We start from the raw sequence: 24,622 nt of genomic DNA on the forward strand, positions 1-24,622 counted from the left end.
AGCCACAAGGGAAGCCCAAGAATACTGGAGTGGGTGGCCTATCTCTTCTCCAGTGGATCTTTCCAACCTGGGAATTGAACCGGGGTCTCCTGCATTGCAGGCGGATTCTTTACCAATTGAGCTATATAGTAGTATCTGCTAATCCCAAACTCCTAATTTATGCTCCTGTCTGTGAGTCTGTTTGTTTTGTAAATAAGTTCATTTGTATCATATTTGAGGTTCAACATATGAATGATAATCATATAATATTTCTCTTTCTGATTTACTTCACTTAGTATTATAATCTCTAGGTCCATCCATGTTGCTGCACATGACATTATTTGATTTTTTTTGTCTGAGTATATTCCATTGTATATATGTATTAATAGCACATCTTCTTTAGTCATTTTCTGATGGACATTTGTCACCTAGGGTTCTTTAAATATGCCACACCCAGGCCTCAAATAATGAGAATTTCTGATGGCATGGCCCAGGCATCTGTATATTTTTAAGTATATCAGTTGATTCAAATGCAAAGAGAAGAATGAGAACCATTCATTCAGAGGAAAGAGCAGCAATCGGAGTCAGGCATACATGGCTGCACCAATCTGCTGGCAATGTGACTTTGAGTTGAGATCTCTGAACCTCAGTTTATAACGTGTAGAATGGGAAGGGAGGACTGACAACTTTCAGAGTTTTGTGAGGGTACAGGATCCCTTATATGAATTGCTTAGCTCAGTAGTTTTTAGCTGTTATTATTATATACTGACTTTTATTGTGTACTCTTTTCCTGAGTGTGATTGCGGGGGATTGTGGGGGTCCACATCTGAAGCATAAACTTTTTGAGGACAAAGACTATGGTTTACTTTTCCTCTCAATCCTTTATGCTTCTAGCACAGTACTGAGCATACAGTAAAGAAGTATAACAACTATAATAGCTATTCTGATTAATTTATTGACAGGAAACTCAAAATCATCTTTAGCTCTGTCAAATATATTTTAAAAAATCAGAATTGCATTCTAGCAAGTCACTTCAGCTTTTGATAAAATGCATAGGCGTTTGATCATCTAAGCCACAAAACCTTTTCTATAATCAGACAATGAGTGCATCAGCTTAGTTGTTATATTTAGAGAACTGTCAGGTTTGTCCCAAAGTATTTCATAAGACACAAGGCCACAGGAGGAAAGTTGCATCTGCTGTGAGGGCAGGACCTGGCTTTCGTTTCTGAAAGAACTAATGTAGGTGTCATGTTCTAGAGACTGAGTCAGTTGGAAGGCAGTCAGTATAGCCCAGGTGCTTGGATGCGTGAGCCTAGGAATTGACTGGGCTTGTGAAGGTGGGATGGACAGAGACTCTGGGAAAAAGGTGGGGAATCAGAGGGTATTCATTACTATGTCAAAGCAGAAAGGAGCTGTTTACACATCCTTTCTGGCTTAAGCTCAGACTGTCTTAGATGTAGAGCAGAGGTCACACTCTCTCAGCTAAATATGGTCCATCACCACAGGAGCATCCCTGCTACTCCCTGCACTGTGTTGGGCAGCGGGCATGAGGTTGAGCAGACCAGCAGTCTGTAGACATGTTCTGTGCAGTCAGTGTTTTCAGTTCACACAGTGTTTTAAAACATAACACAGCTAGCAAGGTGCTACTCTGGATTGTAACAGGATTCAGCACCGTCATCACCTTCTGTGCCATCTGCCTGCCCATGAATGATTCTGAGTTTGCAAACTTAAGTTAAACCCTGTTGATAACCACAGAGAACAGCTGTTGTTTCTGTCAAGTGTTGTCAATAAAATGCTCTTCATTTTCTTGCGCATTCCAAGTTTCATTCCGGTGTTCTTTAAGATTCTCCCCACCCCACCCCACCCCACCCCCCAAGGTAATGGTGATTCAAACCTATGAGAGAATAGAGATATGGTTCTTATTCTGAGTCATTCATTACAGGGCCTCCAGGGAGCCCTGGAATATGTGCCATGGGTATGCCTGGGAGTTGGGGATCTGGGGTGGTGTACCAAAGCATATGGTTGAAAGAAGTCAGCCACAAACTGGATGTCAAGGAAGACTAAGGACCCAGAGATGTAGCTTACAAATACATCAAGTCAAAACTCAAGTGCTCTGAGCACCAAGATGTGGACCAGAATGAGAGGCAGGGTCTGCCTCCCTCAGAAGTCTCCAGTGTACCATCCTCTCTCGTAGGGTTGACCATGGGCATGAAACAGGGTATATGACAGTGTATGTATTGATATGTGTTTTACCTAGAAAAGAAAAGCTATCACCAGCTCAAATATCAAATATATATCTAGTTCTAAAAAGTTGCCACTCTTTACATTTTCTCTCAGTTCTCAGGAAAAGCACCTTTGTTAGAGTAATTAGCCAAATAACTAGGCCTAATATGGGAAAAAATATGGAGGGTCATTTTGAAAGAGATGACTCTCTGGGCTGATGTCTTTTTACTTATTGGATTTCCATTAATACATTATTACCCTGTAACTATTTTCATAATGGGTTTTTAAAATTTTGATTTTTACTCATGACTTTTATAGCATGAAATCCATGTTGTAATGCCACAGTTTTGTCCTTTTTGCATTCCTTTCCCATTTTTTCCCAAATGTACCATATATTGCATTATGTCTGCAATATAATACAGTTGTGACTGTGCCATATAATTTATCATAACATTTTTCTGTTAGAAAAGTACTGTTTTTATATTTATGAAGACAATATTTTTCTATGGCAAAGTTATCTTTTATTAACATTAAAATGATATTAGCATAATATGCATATACCATTTGCATAAAATTCATTTACACTAACCTAACATTCCATTGCATTTACCTAAGATAAATTACCTAAAACAGGTTAAATACTTTCATGCACATTTCACTTGTTTCCAGTTGTTTGGTTTTTTAAAAAAGCTCTGTGTGTGTGTGTGTGTGTGTGTGTGTGTGTGTACCCAGTCATGTCCAACTCTTTGTAACCTCATGGACTGTAGCCCGCCAGGCTCCTCTGTCCACGGGATTTTCCAGGCAAGAATACTGGAGTGGGTTGCCATCTTCTACTCCAGGGGATCTTCCCAACCCAGGGAAAACCTGTGTCTCCCACATCTCCTGGGTTGACAGGCAGATTCTTTACCACTGTGCCACCTGGGAAGCCCAAAAGGCTTATTACTTCTTTATAATTACAGCCATCCCTTGGTATCTGCAGAGAATTGGTTCCAGGACCCCCATAGATACCAAAATCTGTGGATATTATGATGTAACACAGTAGGTCTTCCATACTCAGGGCTGAGGATTCTGGATACAGGAAACAGCTGATTTAGAATACATCCCACAAGTTGGATTACTGAATCAATGATTTTGAATGTGAAACAAGACTTGTTAAGTTTATAAAGAATTTCCCTCTTAAGTTTCATATTTTAAGACTCAAACTTTCCAGGAAAGTAGGCAAAGCACAAATTATTTCACCCATTTTACAGGCAGAAATACTGAGCCAAAGAGAGATTAAATGACTTTCCCAAAACAGATGAATCACAGTGGCAGAATAAGGCCTGAAACAAAAGTCTTCTAATTTTTGGCTTTTCCTTCTAAACAAGAGACATCAGGAGATTTTTTGTTGGACTTTATTTTTTAATTGTCATTATTATTTCCTAAGTTTATAATTTTTCTTCTTTTGTTATATTTCAGAGGAAAGGTAGCAAGGAAGGAGAGAAGGCAAATTTTGTTTAGTAAAGATCAGTAATAATAAAATTCAAAAGAAGATAATGAGGAAATTTATGTTGTGTTGTTCAGTTGCTCAGTCCTATAAAGTTCAGTAATAATAAAATTCAAAAGAAGATAATGAGGAAATTTATGTTGTTTTGTTCAGTTGCTCAGTCCTATCTGACTCTGCAACCCCATGCACTGCAGCATGCCAGGCTTCCCTGTCCATCACCAACTCCCAGAACTTGCTCAAATTCATGTCCATTGAGTCAGTGATGCCATCCAACCGTCTCATGCTTTGTCGGTCCCTTCTCCTCCTGCCCTCAGTCTTTCCCAGCATCAGGGTCTTTTCCAATGAGCCAGCTTTTCCCATCAGGTAGCCAAAGGATTGGAGCTTCAGCATCAGCATCAGTCCTTCCAATGAATATTCAGAATTGATTTCCTTTAGGATTGACTGGTTTGATCCCCTTGCAGTCCAAGGGACTCTCAAGAGTCTTCTCCAGCACTAATAACTGAGCCCTTTAATATTCCAGACTGGAGAAGGGACTGGCTACACATTCCACTGTTCATGCCTGGAGAATCGCATGGACAGAGGAGCCTGGTGGGCTACAGTCCATAGGATCCCAAAGAGTTGGACACAACTGAGCAACTAACACACTTTAATTTTCCAGGCACAGTGCTAAGTGATTTACATCAGTGGTGTGTGCTGGGGCAGCAAGCTGATTGTATGGAAATCTTCCCACCTTGAAATGGCCCTGGCAGAAGCATTTACACCATGGAAATCAGTACATGCTAACCTTTCTGTCTCAACTGGAAAAGCTGGTTGTTAAACATTCACTGGCACATCCCATGAAATGAATTGTTTCATTTAATTGCTCCAAACAAGCCTATTTCACAATGGTAATCCTTTCTCAGGTGAAAAGACTGAGGCCAGAGAGGGTAAATAATTTCCTGGCATTAAACAGCTATGCAGTAGCAGATTTGGAATCTATACCAGGCAGTCTGATTCCAAAAATTAAACACTTAACCACCAAACAACACTGTTTCCTATTCATCCAAACAAATACAGATAGTTAGAAAATATTCTGAGATGATTGGGGTCAGATTCTACAATGTAGATTTTGATTTTGCTCTATTTTCCAAACTCAAGTGAATGATAACAGTCCAACTGTAACCCTTTGAGACGGGTTGATGGTAAAAACAAAAAACAACTAAAAGAAAGAGTCTCCACTTTTCATGAATGAGTCATGTGTTCCAAAGGCATGAGTATCTTGCCCAAGGTGACTAAATGAGTCAACAGCCCACACAGCCAACTCAGTCCATTAGCCTCCACTGATTCCCACAATGAGTGAGCGAAAAGCCTCGGGCTTGTGACAATGGAAATGGATGATCAGTCTATTTCAGCAGTGAAATGCCATGTAACTTGACTGTTGTATCTAGTATTGAACAACCATAATTTCCTTTATGTAAATCATTCCCTATTCCCTTAAAGATAGTAGACTTTCTTGTTAATATTGTTGTTCTTCATGCATGCCAGCTATGCCAGAACTAGTTATTCAGTGGCTTTTCTTTGCATAATTATTCTACTTTGCTCTTACTCTAGATGATTTACATAAAATCGGCTTATTACTTTTGCAGATGTAGAGAAATCAAGATGAAAGCCAACAATGGATAATAGCAGCTAATAAAAGGAACTTATTTCAGGCAATTATTTACAATATAAAACCAAATACATTTGGTGTGTCAACTGCAGGCAGAAAAAAAAATCCAAAAGGAAACCAACGTTTCTGGGGGCTTAGAAACTACCTATCAGTCATATGAGCTATGTAATTGGTCTTTTTGTTACTTAGAAAACAGAGATTTGGAAAAGAGTTTATTAACTATAAATGAGAATTGCCATTGAAATAACTTCTATAAAATATATGTAAGTAAAATTACTCAATATTTGTAAAATATTTTACAGCTTTTGGAAGGCTTTGGATAACCAAAGCCTTGGAATACAACTTTAGAGAGATAATAGTACCCAAGGTCGTACAGCTCTCCAGTCAAGAGGGAACTCAGTCTTTCCTACCTGAGGGCCAGTTCATTTTTCATTCTACCAGTACCACTTTGTATCTCTGGATTCAGGAGTCACATTTAAGGTGCATAAAGTAGACATTCAGTTGCCAAATCAATGATCTTTAAGAGATGGGCACACTTATCATTGAATTTTTTCTTATTTACTCTCATTGGCTTCATGGGACACCTTTTCACTGAAATATTCTCAGATGCATGATTTGGTATGAAACAGAGATCATGAACCCAACTCCTACCCAACATCTCCTAAATTTCTCTGACAAATTCTCACCAGTCTCTTACTTACTGTTTTTGCAAGTAAATTGTTTAAGTGGATCTTTGGGAAAGTCTCTAAGACACTTTTTCTTAATATGAGTCAAAACTGGTCTTTGACCTCAGTTTAGGAGAGTCTTCTGAAGTTACACAAAGATATATATACAGAAAGAATGATAGATCCAGTGATTTTAACATTCACTCCAGCAGTAAAAGTTCTACTTGAAAACTCTCAACCTTTTGAAATTCCTGTATGTAATCCCTGCTACAGATTTTTTTTCCTTAAGTATATCTAAATGCTTTTCTCCCTATAGAGTCCAAAGGATAATTGCATGATGTGGAGTCCAGGTTCTTCACTAGACCAGACATCTTTAGTTTGTCACTTAGTTAGTCTATAAAGTAAAGAACTTCAGAATTCTTTATGATGTATCAAACCACAACTCCATCTAAAATATTGGCTCTTAGTGGAGAAAGCAACCAGGCAAGTTTCAATGGTGAGAGGACAGAGACTTATTTTAGGTAATCTGTTTTGGGAAGATGATTGCTGGGAGCATGTGTTTCACCTTGTTTAATGGTTGTGGTGATTCATTTAGTGGAGAGAGAATGGAAAATTGCTCAAAAATATGGAATACGTGTGAAATGAGCAATTAAGAACTCTGGCAGACAGACTTGGGCAGTATCAGTAAGTAAAGGAATCACTGTACTTTAAAAAGTAAAGGGTTTCAAGTAGAACAAAAATAAATGAATTTAATAAGTGTAGAAAAAAATCTATACAGGTCAAGATACTATGAGAAAACATACAACATAGAAAAATGTTATAGAATTCCTGCACTGGGGTCATCAAAGAGTGGTACAAATTAAGTAGCCATAGTTTTTGATTTATCAGCTGAATTACTTTTCTTCTCCATGACTCTCAGAGACTCCCTACCTCTGAAAATAATAGTAAAATGATCAAAACCATGTGAATATATAACAACAGAAAGCATACGCTGATAAGGTCCAAATCTCAGTTTGCTTCCTTGGAGAAATATGTTGAGAGAGTTTGGGAAGGATTCCTGCAGTAGAAAAAGGAAGTAGTAACACAGTAGGTAGATTTTGGTTTGTGATAATTCATTGCTCTGAGCTTTGTTAGGGAACTTCTTGGACATTGCAGATCTATTGTATCTTTCATAGATTTTCCCTCATGCTCAGTGTAGATAAAAATAAAATATCTTATGCTCCACATTGTCTCCCCAGTCATCTGATTCCACTGCTGTATGGAGAAACTCCCCAGGTGGAGAAGCCTTTTAAATTTGAAGGTCCATAAAGGGGGATGACTAGGAAGAGCAATTTTTTTTATCACTGCTAATTTTAAGAACACTTGGGGCTGAAATTATTTACCTCAGTACTTAGTTTTAGTGCAGGTGATTATATTGGGATAATCCAGTGGAGATTTTTTTAAGATGCAGAAAAAATTACTTAGTTATTCCTCATTCCAAAGGCAAAGTATATAAATTTTCCTGTAAACCCTTCTGAGTTTTCATATCTGCATGTTTTCATTTAGCTGTATTTGCAGAATGGAGCATATTCTGCACCTACTATTTTGTAACTTACTTTTTCATTTAATATATGATGAATATTTTTCATGCCATTAAGTATTCCTTTAAAATTTGATGTTGTATGGCCACATTATTTCTGCAGTTTGTTTAGTCACTGTCCTATTATTAGATTTTATGTTGTTTCCTATTGTTCCCAATATACTTGTTCATAAATATTTGTGTGCCTATGACTCATTTGTTAGGATAAATCCCTTTGTGAAGAAATACTGGATAAAACAGAATGAACAGTTTTAGCTTTTAATACTTACTGCCAAATGGCTATTTCCATGGTCTATTGCCAAGACTGAGTATTAACATTTTTAAAAAATGGAAATTTGATAGGTCAAGCACAACATTTCATATGGTTTTTCTCTGATTAATAGTGAGGATGATTATATAATTTGTCCATTTGGACATTTTCTAAGCTGCTCATTCACGCTCCATAGAATAATAATGATTTGTCACTTGGCTAGAGCACTCAGACATCACTGACTCCAGTGTTTCTCCTGAGTCAGTAGTGAGGCTGGTGACTGAAACTTAGGCCAAAAAGAGAAAGTCAACCACAGCTCTGATAGTGGCTTGCTACAGCATTTGGCAAGTTAATTCTTACCGGTACCCTATTTTCCCCATCTGAGAAATAATAACCTAAACCTGTACTCTGTAATCTTATGGGATAGAATGACCCTTTCCTAGTCTAAGGGCTTCCTCGGTGGCTCAGCGTTAAAGAATCTGCCTGCAGTGTGGGAGACGGAAAGAAACATGTTTGATCCCTGGATCAGGAAGATCCCCTTGGGGAGGAAATGGCAACCCACTCCAGTATTCTTGCCTGGGAAATCCCATGGACAGAGGAGCCTGGCGGGCTACAGTCCATGGGATCACAAAGAGTCGGATACAACTGAGCGCGCGCGCGCGCACACACACACACACACACACACACACACACCTTCATCTAAATCCTATATTCTACATCTACAGAATGAATTTAGAGGAAATGAGTATATGATCCAGATCTCCTGAAGCCTCAACTGCTTTCACATTCTCATCACTTTTTACCCATGGTATCTGGACATTCTTTTTTTGTCCTCAAAGCATCCAAAGTAGAAAGAGGTTTACAGTTCTAGAAAATATAATAAATGCTGAAAAGTTACTGAGAATTTTATACACGCCAAGCATTGCACTCAGGACTTCAAATAACACACACCATCTCCTACAACCTCTGAAGATCATTATTTTTTTAGATGAAGAATGTGAGGTTAGAGGAGTTTTTCATAACCTGCCCAAATTCCCATGGTTACTAAACAAGAGAACTAGGCCTAAAACCTTGGTTTTCTTATGCCATACTTGCTGTGAATATTTTGGGATCGAAGCCTGATTGAAAAGCTATAATTTCCCAATGCCAGTATCTAATGCCAGGTTAAATTCCTTCTGGCTCCTAGGATTTCCCTATGCCATCTTTTTTCGTGACAAGTTGATACGAACTCAAAAAGTGCAAATAACATTTGATATTAGATTAAATTAATATAGTTAGCAGAGTTTATCATTGATTGAAAAACAAGGCAAACTTCACAAATGCATCATGATGTCAAACTTGATATACAACTCATTATTTTCAGTGAAAGTTTGAAACTTGAAACAATGGGGTGCCTTAAAGATGATTTTCAAACTTCTCATCCATGAATATGCAAACTGAGTTAGCAATGGAGAAGTAAGTAGAAACCAAACCTAGAATAAGAATCTAGATCTTTTGATTCCTAGTCCAGTGCTTTTTCTGTTAAAACATTGTGCAACTTGTGACAAGTGATGAATATTCTTGGATTCAGAATATAACTACACAAGCACAAGGAGACATAGCACAAAAGAGTTCCACTTAGAGATTATAATAGCATCAAATTGAAAATAACCAACATTTCAAACAATAGAACACTTGATTTAAAAAAAAAGAAGAGTACATTAAAAACCATGAATCCTACCTAGCTGTTCAAAATCATAACTTAGAGCTCTATTGTCCTAGGTAGAGGAGCACGATGTATTATTTGAGGGAAAAAAGTTGTATTTACAAAATAGCTTGTAAAGCGTGGCCTGGTACACATGAAATTGCAGACTTACATTCATAGATAATGTGAATTTTGCTAGATGATGGGATTATGATGATTTTTTTTTTACTTTTGTCTATGTCCTTGATTCAATATTATTTCAATTGCCTCTAAGAATTTGTTTTATAAAACAAAATGCTTTAAAACAAGAAAATAGTTTTTATTCTGTGTACCTTTTAAGATGACCTACACTAGTGCTTTCTTAAACTTAATCACCTGGAAACCTTGATAAAATAGATTCTGACTCTACTCACTGTTCAGCGTCTGAGTCGGGGCCAGAGTCTGCATTTAAGCAAGCTCCCAGGTGATACCAATGCTGCTGAATGAAGATCAACACCTTGCATTACAAGGATCTAACAGTTTTTGTTAATTACCCCAACAGATCTTTTCATCATTCATTCCATATGTAGTTTCTGGCAATCCTGACTTGGAATTGTTTCCCCTTGTTTGTTGGTGCTGTAGTGATTTCTAGGTAAATAGAACCCTGGAGATTTCTTATTTTTCTTTCGGTTAATAAACATAAACACTGGGGGACACTATTTTAAATTGCTGCACACCCATTATACAATTGAAAATAGTACTCAATATTGCTTCTCCCATCAGATAATTTTTATCTTGATATCCTCGGCTGAGAATGTTCTCTGATTTAATGGCATTGGTTGTTTAAACGTATGAACAATTGGGGAGTAATTGTGATTAAAAAAAGAAAACAGCAATTGACAGGCTGCTCAGCAAGTTAAATTGGGTCATAATATGAATTTTAATTCTCAACATACTTCTTAATGTATGATCATGAAGAAAATTAAAGCATGTTAAGGATGACTGAGTATGAGAATGGCCTAAGATTTCTTTTATGAAAGCAAGGTGCCAAAATCCTGTACTTTGGAAAAAAGTTGAATGAAATAGTATCTGTTAGAAGTAATAATGTTATCAACAGTTACATAAAATATGGCTGATACTATCACTATGTTTATCATTCATTGAGTGCTCACTAGGCAGTACTAGGCTGATCAAGTTGATTTGTATGCGTTATTTTATTTAATATCTTATTTACAGTTTGTAGAAAGTCAATAAGTTGCCCAGAGTAACATATCTAGTAGGTGTTAGTCAATATTTCAATTCATATCTGTGTGATTCCAAACTCAAGATCTTAATCACTCTGTATACTTTAAGACTCATTCAAAGAATTGAGCACCTGCCTGATGTGTATCAGGCATTGTTCTAGGTAGTAGGGAACATATACTGAATGTACGGAACAATGCCTTCATGGAGCTGACGTTCCAGAAAAGAGAAAGGTAAATGTTCTTACAGATTTGTATGAGATCTTAATCATTTATCTGTATAATCCTGAGTGAGAAATAGAAAAGTTACTTCTCTCTCTCAGCCTTCATTTCTTCAAATATAGAGTATGGACTTTACACTCTTAAGTTTGCTTTAAGTTCTCAAACCTCTATTCCATGAAATTCAAACCACTAATTTATCTTTACATTTCCTGCTTCAAACTGTCACTAGGCCATCTTATCCATGCCTCTTAATTTCGTGTTTTAATGATGTTTCCTTTTCTAATCATTATTGTTATTGATATTATTATTATCATTATTAATGACTGTGAATGCCAGGTCAGGCTGCTATGAAATGACTTGGCGGCTTTCCACTGCAGTGTTTATGCCAACTGCACTCCACCAAGTCACCTCCTCCTACTCGAGCCAGACTGCTGATCTTGCCCGTGGGCTCTTTGCCATTGTCACAGATGGGATCAATACCCTCGACTGAGGACCTCATGTGTGAGATTCAAGTGCACGAATTGGAAACTACTATGGGATTCTCTTCAGTCATTGCCATGAGGTGAAACTGTGTGTGCATCTGGGTTCCGAAAGTCTTTGAGTCTTACCTCAATCCTCTCCTTTAGGAGTTTCACAACTAATTATTTCCTGTTCCATATAGGAAAACACTGGGCAGTACTAGAACCAGCACAAAAGAAATCTGATTATGGATTTGCCCTCTAACAGGTCTGCAGAAATAGGTGTCAGTAAGGCAGTTCATGCCTCTTGATTTGCCAGTGTTTCTCTCAATCATTCATTCACTTACTCTGATAATAATATATATGATTGCCTAGTGTGTATTAGGTACCCTGGGATTATAGAAACTATGATTAAAATAAGGCCTTCTCTTCCAAGAGCCTTACTTTTGAAAACATGGCTTCTTAGACAGGCAGAATTAAAAGACTAATTTTGGATAGTTTAGGTAATTTTTGGTATGAAAAAGCAATACCAAGAATCTAAGTGTTTCAGGTACCGATTCATAGAAAAGAATGGAGAGGAAGTCAGAATATTTGTATTTGGTAGCCAGAATATTTTGAAGTGTATAAACATGACTGGTTTATCTGGCAAAGATACAATGATCACTTCCCAAAGTGGAGTAATGATGGGGAGGGGTGTATTGCTCCTTTGAATTTGGAAAAACCTGTCAGACTGAAATTTCACAAAAGCAGTAAGTGAAAAAGAGAATGTTACAAATGTCATCTTTTGTGTAGAGTAAGGATCACTTAGTCATCTGCTTGGAATTATACACATTTCAAATAGGGACAGTCTACCAATGTCAGAGAAATCACTTTGCTGACAAAGGTCATTATAGTCAAAGCTATGGTTTTTCCAGTAATCATGTACAGATGGGAGAGTTGGACCATAAAGAAGGCTGAGCACCAGAGACTTGATGCTTTTGATTTATGGTGCTGGAGAAGACTCTTGAGACTACCTTGGACGGCACAGACATCAAACCAGTCAATCCTAAAGGAAATCAACACTGAATATTCATTGGAAGGACTAATGCTGAAGCTGAAGCTCCAGTACTTTGACCACCTATTGTGAAGAGCCAACTCGCTGGAAAAGACTGATGATGGGAACAATTGAGGTCAGGAGGAGAAGAGGACGACAGAGGATGAAGTGTTTGGGTGGCATCACTGACTCAATGGACATAGTTTGAGCAAACTTCAGAAGATAGTGAATGAAGGACAGGGAAGCCTAGCATGCTGCAGTCCATGGGGTCACAAAGAGTCAGATATGACTTAGCAACTGAACCACAACAAATGTCAAGTTTGATTGAATTTTGTACGTATTATCATCCCTTTTGCGATTTCCAGTGCCTCCTGGGCACACGTGAGTTCCCAGTCTCTCAGTTGCGTCCATCTCTTTTGCGACCCTGTGGACTGGATAGCCCCCCAGGCTCCTCTGTCCATGGGGTTTTCCAGGCAAGAATCCTGGAGTGGGTTGCCATTTCCTGCTCCAGGAGATCTTCCCAACCCAAGGACTGAGCCCACATCTCCTGTGTCTCCTGCATTGGCAGGTGGGTTCTTTATCACCGCACCACCTGGGAAGCCCGTATCTCATGTTAATATCAACTAAAAATCCTGGGACAATACAAAAAGCAACTACTTGAGGACCCAGAGGAGTTAATAATAAGAAAATTGAGGAATGGAGACAAAACTTTAGGGACCACTGGGAAGAGGTAAGTTTCTCAAGTTTTTCCTCTATTTCTCAGGTTAGTCTGAGGGCTACCTCAGTGCTTGACTGTGTTGTGAGGGAGCAAAGCAAAATCTCTGAGAGAATCTCTGTCTTTCTGGACAGAGGACCAGGAATAGATGCCCCTGTAAACCTTAGATTATGGGGGGAATGCATAATTTTTGTTTTGTTTCTCTCTTTTTTCTCAGATCACTTGTCCAGAGGCAGCCCTAGACACAGCAAGAGCTCTGGAAGCAGAATAAAACCCCAAGAGAAAAGCCTATTTCCCTCTATACAGAAGAATTTAGAAAAAGAGACCTGTGGTTCAAAGAGTGTGGAGAAATCCCATTCTTTTTCTCTCCCTTTTCTCTCTCTGCTTTGATTCCAGGGTAACCCCAACCACATGGAACAGTGTAGAAATAAGGGTGGGTGAAATTCCAAAAATGAGTACTGTGTTTCTAGTAAGATGACTAGGAAACTGGGAGCAAGAGAATGTGAGGGAAATCCCAGAAGAGAAAACTGGAAAAGAGTGTCCCCTATTTCTGTCATGAACAAATTCCAGGCTCAACCCCCAAGATACACATGCTTAGGATAGACCCCAAGGAGCATAGAAAAGGCTTTGAAAATTGAACTAACATTGGAATCTCCACACACAACGTTAAGCAGAACTCATCGGCTGACCATAATTGAATTATTTCCTTACAAAACCAATAGGGGGTTCCCTGGTGGTCACGTGGTTAGGATTCAGTCTTTCACTGCCTTGGCCCAGGTTCAATCCCTGATCAGGAAACTGAAATCCCACAAGTCACAGAGTGCAGTCTAAATAAATAAATAAACAGTCTTCAGGTGGATTTATATAATACCAAGATAATACCAAGAATCTAACATAATATTCACAATGTCCAGAATATAATCCAAATTACTTTTTAAAGAACCCCCAAAATACTCAATTCTCAAGGGAGAAGACAATCAACAGATGCTAATCCATGATGCCCCAGATGTTGAAATTATCCAAGACTTTTAAAAGCAGTTATTATAATTAGCTTCAGAAATAAAAGTAAAAATGCTTGGAATTAACGGAAAGATATATGAGTTCTCTGCAGATAAACAGAAACTAAAAAAGAAGCAAATTGGAATTTCAGTACTGAAAATAATAGTATCTGACATAAAATATTAACTGAATGGGCTTAACTGAATAATGAAGATTACAGAGGAATGAATTATTGAACTTTAAGAGGTAACAATAGGAATTTTCTAATCTAAAATACAGAGAAAAAGGTTGAAAAAACGAACAGAGCCTCTGGAAGCTGTGGAACATAAAAACAGATTCTCATGTTCATTTGAGAATATGAGAAAGGAAAAAAGAAAGACACTGAGATAGAAAAAAATTAAATGAGTCAAAAACTAAAATTTGATAGAAGTGTGAAGAATTAGACTGTTTGCAACTCTTGTGTAGCAAAAACACAAGAAAATGTGCGTTTCATTGATGGACCTAAACTGAAAGCTTTCTGGATAAATTGAAAACTGCAGAAGGTACTTTTCCTGGACTTACTTAACTCTAAACCACCATTCAAGGACTGAGAATGGTTAATCTCTTCAATGCACTTTTCTGGACTTTAGACCCTCTTTTTAAGAACTGGAAACAACTTAGTAGAGTATCTTCTTTGCCCTCAAATTCCCTGTTTATCATTCCCATTTGCCCTATTTCGCCTTCAGAATTCTTACTGTCAGAAGTTTAAAGCAATCAGAGTTTTCGTTCATTTGCTTTAACGTATTTGGTTGTGCCAGGTCCTAGCTGCAGCATGCAGGATCTTTCACTGAGGCATGTAAACTCTTGGTTGCAGCATGTGGGATCTAGTTCCCTGCATTGGGAGTGTGGAATCTTAGCCACTGGACCACCAGGGAAGTCCCACAATCAGAGTTTTGGATGGCCTTTCTTACTATAGTGAAAATAAAGCTTTCTCTCCTCTCATTTATTTGTGGAGATCTTAATCTAGAATCCCAAACATCAGTATATACCAATTTCTTGTTTATAAGAAGGAACTAAAAATACATACTAGATTTTCTCCTGGTTCTAACTACATTCAAAGCCTTCAGAGAATTTTTCATATGAAACTGCCACTTGCATACTTGCACCAACCACTTCAGTGACCTACCTGTCCCGTGTTTCCAGGTCTATTTCCTTACAACTTACCTATCATAGCTAACCAAGAGACATTTTAAGATGAAAATATGACCATGTCACTCTACAGTTAAAAATTCTCTCTGTACATTTTGTTGATACAAGTTCTTTGTTAGATATGTTTTTACAGATATTCTCAACCAGAATGCAGCATACTTTTTCATCTTCTAATGACTAGAATTTGTTTTATTTTAGTTAAATTGAATTTATTGTTTCTCTTCTTATGTTTTTAATGATTTTTGTGTTCTAAGAAATCTTTCCTATTCTAAAGTCATGAAAATATTCTACTTGTATTCTAGAAGTCTAATGGTTCGGTAGTAGTGTTTAAGTGATCCATCTCAAATTAAATTTTCGTGTAAGATAGGAAACAAGGTTCATTTTTTTCTGTCCAGCTTTCTAATACTCCAGAACCATTTTTCAAAAAGACTTTTATTTCTGTGTTAAATGTGTTTGTGATCATTTCTAGTCACTTTTGTTCCATTAATCTACTTGTCTCTGCTTATTCCAGTGTGTTATGATTTATAACAGTGAATCTTAGCACTAATTTGTTTGACATCTGGAAGTCGTAATGAATAATATAGCAAACACAATTTCACTTCCTACTCAAAGATCAGTGGTCTTCTCCACAAGTAACATCCAAGGAGTGATATACACCTCTACAACTCCAAGATAACTGCATCATTCACAAAACTGTCCTTAAAACTCATCATCCAGGTTTCTCAGGGTCTGACTTATTTTCCCAGACCCCTTTTATTTTTTTTTATTTTTTTTTCCTTTATTTTTATTAGTTGGAGGCTAATTACTTCACAACATTGCAGTGGGTTTTGTCATACATTGACATGAATCAGCTATGGAGTTACATGTGTTCCCCATCCCGATCCCCCCCTCACACCTCCCTCTCCACCCGATTCCTCTGGGTCTTCCCAGTGCACCAGGCCCGAGCACTTGTCTCATGCATCCCACCTGGGCTGGTGATCTGTTTCACTATAGATAATATACATGCTGTTCTTTCGAAACATCCCACCCTCGCCTTCTCCCGCAGAGTCCAAAAGTCTGTTCTGTACATCTGTGTCTCTTTTTCTGTCTTGCATATAGGGTTATCATTACCATCTTTCTAAATTCCATATATGTGTTAGTATGCTGTAATGTTCTTTATCTTTCTGGCTTACTTCACTCTGTATAATGGGCTCCAGTTTCATCCATCTCATTAGAACTGATTCAAATGAATTCTTTTTAATGGCTCAGTAATATTCCATGGTGTATATGTACCACAGCTTCCTCATCCATTCGTCTGCTGATGGGCATGTAGGTTGCTTCCATGTCCTGGCTATCATAAACAGTGCTGCAATGAACATTGGGGTGCACGTGCCTCTTTCAGATCTGGTTTCCTCGGTGTGTATGCCCAGAAGTGGGATTGCTGGGTCATATGGCAGTGCTATTTCCAGTTTTTTAAGAAATCTCCACACTGTTTTCCATAGTGGCTGTACTAGTTTGCATTCCCACCAACAGTGTAAGAGGGTTCCCTTTTCTCCACACCCTCTCCAGCATTTATTGCTTGTAGACTTTTGGATAGCAGCCATCCTGACTGGCGGGTAATGGTACCTCATTGTGGTTTTGATTTGCATTTCTCTGATAATGAGTGATGTTGAGCATCTTTTCATGTGTTTGTTAGCCATCTGCATGTCTTCTTTGGAGAAATGTCTGTTTAGTTCTTTGGCCCATTTTTTGATTGGGTTATTTTTCTGGAGTTGAGCTGGAGGAGTTGCTTGTATATTTTTGAGATTAATCCTTTGTCTGTTGCTTCTTTAGCTATTATTTTCTCCCAATCTGAGGGCTGTCTTTTCACCTTACTTATAGTTTCCTTTGTTGTGCAAAAGCTTTTAAGATTCATTAGGTCCCATTTGTTTATTTTTGCTTTTGTTTCCAATATTCTGGGAGGTGGGTCATAGAGGATCCTGCTGAGATTTATGTCGGAGAGTGTTTTGCCTATGTTCTCCTCTAGGAGTTTTATAGTTTCTGGTCTTACATTTAGATCTCTAATCCATTTTGAGTTTATTTTTGTGTATGGTGTTAGAAAGTGTTCTAGCTTCATTCTTTTACAAGTGGTTGACCAGTTTTCCCAGCACCACTTGTTAAAGAGGTTGTCTTTTTTCCATTGTATATCCTTGCCTCCTTTGTCAAAGATAAGGTGTCCATAGGTTCGTGGATTTATCTCTGGGCTTTCTATTCTGTTCCATTGATCTATATTTCTGTCTTTGTGCCAGTACCATACTGTCTTGATGACTGTGGTTTTGTAGTAGAGTCTGAGGTCAGGCAGGTTGATTCCTCCAGTTCTATTCTTCTTTCTCAAGATTGCTTTGGCTATTCGAGGTTTTTTGTATTTCCATACGAATTGTGCAATTATTTGTTCTAGTTCTGTGAAAAATGCCATTGGTAGCTTGATAGGGATTGCATTGAATCTATAGATTGCTTTGGGTAGAATAGCCATTTTGTCCCAGCCCCCTTTTAGAATAATGTTTATAACATCAGAGATTCCAGAACATTGTTGAAACCTCAGCTACCATCTGGTTATCACCTAGGATCAGTGAGTAACTCTCCTTTGTTGCATGGTAGTCCCGAGATATTGCTTCTTTTCCATCTTAATGGATGACTAGTAGGCTGGAAGACTAGTCATTAATCATTAGTCTAGGTAGTAATGGTCATTACTACCATTATGAAATAGCTTTTCAAGCTAAAACTAAGACAGGAAGATCTACGCATTTTCCTGAGTATTCATTTCAGATTGGTCTGAACAAAGGATTGTATAGACATTATTCTAGGGAACAATTTCACATTGTCTCTAGGACTGAATCAGGTGACCTGTCTGTAATGGAGCCTATTAGTCTTCTGCATTCACTTCTAAAATCTTATTATGATAGAAGAAGTCTAGCCAATTCACCTGCAATTGCATCCAGACTGCAAACGTAATTTCATATCTGCTTTTAATCTAGCATATAGCTTCCAGATAAGTTTCTCTTTCTTGTAAAACTAGTGATTATTCATAAGAAATAGATGATTATGCCAATATTTCCCTTGCCACATAGATTGAAAGCATGCATCTCTTCAGTGTAAAAAATGTAGGGTGTGTGTTTCCATAATTACAAATATACTCCTACTTCTTTTCCTCCTGCTGAGATCAATCTTTCTGGAAAGTTCTTATTGACAGCTTACAATCACTGTGCAAATGATAGGTTTAGAAAATTAATATAGCTCTAATACAGTGGCAGTGGATTTTCCAGTGTATATGATGAGAAACTACAATAGCAGCTTCCCTTAATTCTTTCACCATAAAATATCCACTAATGTTACTCTAAAATTTAGTGTTACTTATAAATTTCATAGCCAAGTTGGAAAGGAGTGAGCTTGCAAAGACACTGGACAGGTACTGTGAGTGAAGGAGCAATAGAAATATCATCACTTCATGTTAAATATTTTCTTCCCTCTTGTCTTGGCAGTAACATTAGCTCTGCCTTCTCTGCTGTATATACTATAATTTACTTTAAATTTATGAAATAGACTAGGAGTTTTAGAGTCTTACACTCTATGGGAGGTACATGGAAGTCTCCATCTGTCACTCTTTCTACTCCAGCTCATGCTGATCCATCCCATCTCTCAACAACTACAGCACCGGCAGAGAGTTCTGGACTTCAATATATCTGGTCTCAGATTGCTTTATTAATAATTAATCTTTACTCTTTCACAGAAGGTTTAACTCCTTGAAAATTGGAACCATGTCTTTTGTTTCTTTGCCAATGATCTTAGCTTTATGTTACCCATTAAGTGGATGTCCAATAACTCTTCATATATTGATTAAAAAATAATAATTTTAGCTAACATACATTCAGCTCTGATATATGTCAAGCTTAACTAATCCTCATGGTAATTTAATTATATTATCATCCTACTCATACAGATAAAAAGACTGATATTTAGTGAGAGTAAATGGCTTACTGAAAATTGCATAGCTTGCAATAAGAGTGAAAGAACTATACTTTATGGCAATAGACAAAGAGGCTACTGTCCATAGACAGTAAACACTGTTAGGAAAATTTTGGGTCATACTTGCTCTTTATATTTACCTTCAGAAATGTAGCTGTAAATACTGAATTAGGCTAGATTTGTTGGATTTTTGTCAAATAATAGAACAATCTAGACATTATCATTCATGGCTCTCTCAAATTACTATAAAGAAAAAGACTTCAACTTAAACAACCAGTGAGGATTAGTGATGAAAGTATAATGGAGCCTAAAGATAATAAGTTAATTATTCTTCCCAGCCCCATTTCCCATTAGCTGCATCCTAACTTCTAGTTCTTAAAGAGGTTTATAAAACAGTGCAATTCATTCTCTTGGGAATTTATGTCCACTGTCAAAACAAAGGATTAAACTTGCCTGGTGTCATCTTCAGTTGACTCTGGCAGGGCTTAACTATCTCTAAAAGAAGAAGGGAGAATCTTAAAATATTTTGAGCTGGTATGTTTACATAAACCATGTTGTATATATACCCCATTCATGGAGTTGAGCTCTTGAGAAGCAAAATAAATTGTTTCCTTAGAGAAAGTTCTTCTGGTAGAAAGCAGAGGTTTCAATTGGTGTAAACAGCAAAATTCAGACTTAAGTTGAAGAAAGTGGGGAAAACCACTAGGCCATTCAGATAAGACCTAAGTCAAATCCCTTACAATTATACATTGTAAGTGACAAATAGATTCAAGGGATTAGATCTGATTGACAGAGTGCCTGAAAAACTATGGATGGAGGTTTGTAACACTGTAAAGGAGGTGATCAAAACCATCCCCAAGAAAAAGAAATGCAAAAAGGTTGTCTTAGGAGGCCTTACAGATAGCTGAGAAAAGAAGAGAAATGAAAGGCAAAGGAGAAAGGAAAGGTATACCCATCTGAATGCAGAGTTCCAAAGAATAGTAAGGAGAGATAAGAAAGCCTTCTTAAGTGAACAAAGCAAAGAAATAGAAGAAAACAATAGAATGGAAAAGACTAGAGATCTCTTCAAGAAAATTAGACATACCAAGGGAACATTTCATGAAACGATGGGCACAATAAAGGATAGAAATGGTATGGACCTAACAGAAGCAGAAGATATTAAGAAGAGGTGGCAAAAGAAGAAGAGCTACACAGAAGAGCTATACAAAAAAGATCTTAATGATGCAGATAACCACGATGATGTGATCACTCCCCTATAGCCAGACATCTTGGAGTACGAAATCAAGTAGGCCTTAGGACACATTACTATGAACAAAGCTAGTGGAGGTGATGGAATTCCAACTGAGCTATTTCAAATCCTAAAAGATGATGCTGTAAAAGTGGTGTACTGAATATGCTAGCAAATATGGAAAACTCAGCAGTGGCCACAGGACTAGAAAATTTCCATTTTCATTCCAGCTCCAAAAAAGGGCAATGCCAAAGAATGTTCAAACTACCAAACAATTGCACTCATTTCAGATGCAAGCAAACTAATGCTGAAAATTCTCCAAGCTAGGCTTCAACAATGCATGAACTGAGAACTTCCAGATGTTCAAGCTGGATTTAGAAAACACAGAGGAACCAGAGATCAAATTGCCAACATCCGTTGGATCATCAAAAAAGCAAGAGAATTCCAGAAAAGCATCCACTTCTGCTTCATTGACTACACTAAAGCCTTTGACTGTGTGGATCACAACAAACTGTGGAAAATTCTTCAAGAGATGGGAATACCAGACCACCTTACCTGCCTCCTGAGAAATCTGTATGCAGGTCAAGAAGCAACAGTTAGAACTGGACACGGAACAATGGAGTGGTTTCAAATAGGAAAAGGAGTATGTCAAGGCTGTATATTGTCACTGTGCTTATTTAACTGCTATGCAGAGTACATCATGCGAAATGCTGGCTGGATGAAGCACAAGCTGGAATCAAGATTGGCGGTAAAATATCAATAAACTCAGTTATGCAGATGACACCACCCTTATTGCAGAAAGCGAAGAGGAACTGAAGAGCCTCTTGATGAAAGTGAAAGATGAGGGTGAAAAAGCTGACTTAAACCTCAGCATTCATGGCATCCAGTCCCATCACTTCTTGGCAAATAAATGGGGAAACAATAGAAACAGTGATAGACGTTATTTCTTGGGCTCCAAAATCACTGCAGATTGTGATGAAATTACCATGAAAGTGAAAGACACTTGCTCCTTGGAAGAAAAGCTATGACCAACCTAGACAGCATATTAAAAAGCAGAGATATTACTTTGCCAACAAAGGTCTGTCTAGTCACAGCTATGGTTTTTCCATAGTCGTGTATGGATATGAGAGTTGAACTATAATGAAAGCTGAGCGCTAAAGAATTGATACTTTTGAACTGTGGTGTTGAAGAAAACTCTTGAGAGTCCCTTGGACTGCAGGAAGATCAAACCAGTCCATCCTAAACGAAATGAGTCCTGAATATCCATTGGTAGGACTGATACTGAAGCTGACACTCCAATACTTGGCCACCTGATTCGTAGAGCAGTTTCATTAGAAAAAAAAACCTGATGCTAGGAAAGATTGAAGGCAGAAAAAGGGAACAACAGAGGACAAGATTGTTGGATGGCATCACCAATTCAATGGACATGAGTTTGAGCAAGTTCTTGAGGATGGTGAAGGACAGGGATACCTGGCGTGCTGCAGTCCATGGGGTCACAAATAATTCGACACAAGTGAACGACTGAACAACAACAACAAACAAACAGCAAGAGAAATAAGAATGAAAGGAGAGAGTTGATGATTAAGATGTTTGAATTAAAGCTAAGCATTGTTTCTCATCTTAAATGTATCCATTATGAGCCTGGCAAATTTTTTTAATTCAAATGAGAAAAGAATTCAGAAATATAAATGAAGCCCTTGCATGTTAAAAAACAGAGTCTTGAGTTTTTTCAAAGTATGATATTTTTTCCCTGTCCAGCAAGAGAAAAATCAGACTTGAGATTTGGTGATGTGAAAATAATCCCATAATGGGGACATTTGCTGGAATGTCTAAGTGGTGAAGTGAGGGAAATCACTGGGTAGTAGAGAAAGGAATGTGCTGGTTGGGCTAAACTCTGAGCAGTATGCATTATATATATGGTAGGGGGAAGGGGTAGAGGCTTTAAAAGAGCTTTTCTCTTCCATGAGGAGGACTGTCACAGAGGAAAAACTGAAATGCCTTGGATATCATTACCATATGTACACCTAACAACAGAGCAAGTTTGCTTTAACATCTGAAAAGCTGTTAATTTAATACACTATATTAATAAATGAATAGTAAATAAAACATGGACTATCCATATTATGAATATTATGAAGCACTGATACAACATGCATGAACCTTGATGTTAAGTGAAAGAAGCCATCATGAAAGACTACATATATCCTTTCATTTACATGAATGTCTAAATAGGTTACGCTTGTATAGACAGAAAAAGAGATTGGTGATGACCTAAGGCTGAGGGGATTAGGGGTTGAAGTGGAAAGAAGATCTCTGCTGATGAGCACAGGGTTTTGGCTAAGTTCCTTCAGTCATGTCCGACTCTTTGTGACACTATGGGCTGTAGCCCGTCAGGATCCTCTGTCCATAGGATTCTCCAGGCAAGAATGCTTGAGTGGGCTGTCATGTCCTCCTCCAGGGGGTCTTCCTGACCCAGGGAATGAACCCACAAATCTTATGTCTCCTTCACTGGAAGGTAGGTTCTTTAACAGAGTTCTTCAGGGGAGGACAGAATATTCTGTAATTAGATTGTAGTGATGATTGCGTAGCACTGTGAATACCCTTAATTGAATTGTGCAATTGGGTAAATTATATAGGAATTATATCTCAATAAAAGCTTTTGTTTTTTGTTTTGGATTTTTGTTTTTCTTAAATTTGGGGGAGATATGGCTGAGTCCATGGCTTAGCAGGAAGGCTACTGTAAGCACTGAATAATTTGTTGGACCAAAAAGCAAATAAGTGCTCAAATATTAATGTGTTCATATCAAATAAATGCAGAATTGGCTTGAAGGGATGACCACTGACCAAATTTAAAACAATTTGAAAAAATAAACAAATAAAAATTTAAAAAAACAATTTGAACAAGAACAACAAAAGTATATTTAGTAGGAAATACTATATTTAAATAATCTGTAAGTTTATAGTAATATTAAACATGAATGTTATATAAATATATATATATAATGCATAGAAAGAAAAGATAAATCAAAGAAAAACTCTTCTTTATAAAAGAATTCAAACAGTAAAGAAGGAATGATGGAATTGGAAAATCGATATTCTGTTACCCCCATTATAATAATGATTCATGCAAGAATCATCAGTAAATGCAAAAGCCATTGAATTAAAGGCATTAGAAGACATATTCACATAATCTCAAAGTATCACCCAACAGATTGCTATCACAAAGGGAAAACTGTAAAACTGAATGATCTGACAGTTGCCACTTAACCAAGTGATCAAGCTTGCCATCACCAATAGTGAGGATGTCCAGATATTCTGTCTCCTGACATGAACGTTGTGATGTACTCATCACATTTGTTGGGCTCTTGCTGGAAATGTGTGATCTGAATTTAACGAAGATATAGCAGTCAGACAAATCCAAAAGGTGTAATGTTATGCAGGGTGTGTGGCAGGAAGGATGCAATATCATAAAGAAAAAGGGCGAGAGGAAAGGAACTCAACAACAAATGTTATGTATATATCTTAATAGGATTCTCATTTTCAAAATAAAGCCATAAAGAATGTTTTGGGGACAATATTGAAAAATGGTACATGGACTTCATGTTTGATGATGTTATTGAGTTAGTTGATTTTCCCAAGTGTGGCAATGATATTGCGTGGGGGGTGGGGGTTGCTTGTTCTTGGATTATCCGTGACCAAAAAGTATTTAGTGGAGAACTGTCAATATGTATTTATGCTACTTTTAGAAGATTTGAGAAAAGATATTTATTAAGTTATATGTATCCACACAGAGGTGCATTTGAGTTTACACACACATGCACACACACAGATAGAGCTATTTGGAAAGGTTAAGTGTAGGAAATCTACATAAGAGGTGTACAAGTATCTATTATATTCTTTTTTAAAATTCCTTTGAGTTTGATATTTTCACTATTAGCTTATTGCCCATATTACTATTGTGGGCATTCAATTTTGCACACTTGTGTCTCATGTTTTTTTATTCTTTGCAGCACTGGTAAGGTACCCACACCACAATAAAAATACATAATTGCTAACAAAAGTAA

The 24,622-nt window shown here is 37.4% G+C and overlaps 1 long non-coding RNA gene across 1 annotated transcript in view; it reads left to right on the forward strand.

The window, feature by feature from the left end:
* The window catches only part of LOC139035967 (uncharacterized), a 64,631-nt gene that overhangs the window by 21,239 nt on the left and 18,770 nt on the right, over positions 1-24,622 (forward strand). The window lies entirely within an intron of this gene.

The sequence above is a fragment of the Odocoileus virginianus genome, chromosome 7 (genome assembly GCF_023699985.2).
Source record: "Odocoileus virginianus isolate 20LAN1187 ecotype Illinois chromosome 7, Ovbor_1.2, whole genome shotgun sequence".
In the NCBI taxonomy this organism is placed as follows: domain Eukaryota; kingdom Metazoa; phylum Chordata; class Mammalia; order Artiodactyla; family Cervidae; genus Odocoileus; species Odocoileus virginianus.